The sequence below is a fragment of the Gavialis gangeticus genome, unplaced genomic scaffold (assembly GCF_001723915.1).
Source record: "Gavialis gangeticus isolate Ggan-Ray unplaced genomic scaffold, GavGan_comp1, whole genome shotgun sequence".
Lineage (NCBI taxonomy): Eukaryota > Metazoa > Chordata > Crocodylia > Gavialidae > Gavialis > Gavialis gangeticus.
Window position 1 is genome coordinate 105,021,591 of NW_017729032.1, and position 715 is coordinate 105,022,305.

Sequence of the window (715 nt, forward strand, 5' to 3'; positions counted from 1 at the left end):
TCCCCACACACCACCAGTACTCCTGTTGTGTACTGTGTATAGAGTTATTTTGGCAGCATTTTAAAATTTGTATCTACTTTAGTTGTATCTTATTCTGCATATAATTAAATGATATATAATGAAATATTTGTAAAAAAAATTATATCAGTGGTTGCAAAGGGTTTGTAAGTGTAAAAGGGGTCCTTCCTGCCGGAAAGCTCCGTTTCAGCTTCTAGGAGAGCCAAGTGAGGCTAACACTACTGTGCACCCCAGGAATCCAACATTCAGATATGGCATGCAGGTAGCACTATGTGCGAGGGTTACATAAATAATATTTACAACAGACATCAGGCAAATACTTGTCATTTTATGGATGGAGAAACTGGGGCATATCTCTACAAACCAATCCCCTTGTCTCTCAGGAACAAAATAAATCCCATTTGCTCATTCTTGTTCTATGTGACAGAGACTGGAAATAGGCAGAGCATATTGTTTGGTGCATCACTGAGTGTTGTCCTGGGAGAGCCTGGGAGTTGTACTGAAGAATGGGAGACAGGAAGAGGAGGAGGAATAAGAAAAGGAGGAGGAGGAGTATGCCATGATATAGAAGATGAGGGAATATATGATAGAATTTAGAGACACACATTTAGAGTTGGGAATTAGGAGACAGTCCCTCAGAGGGCAGATGGCCAGTTAGTCAGAGGGATACAGATGAGGCAGACAAGGGATCTATAAG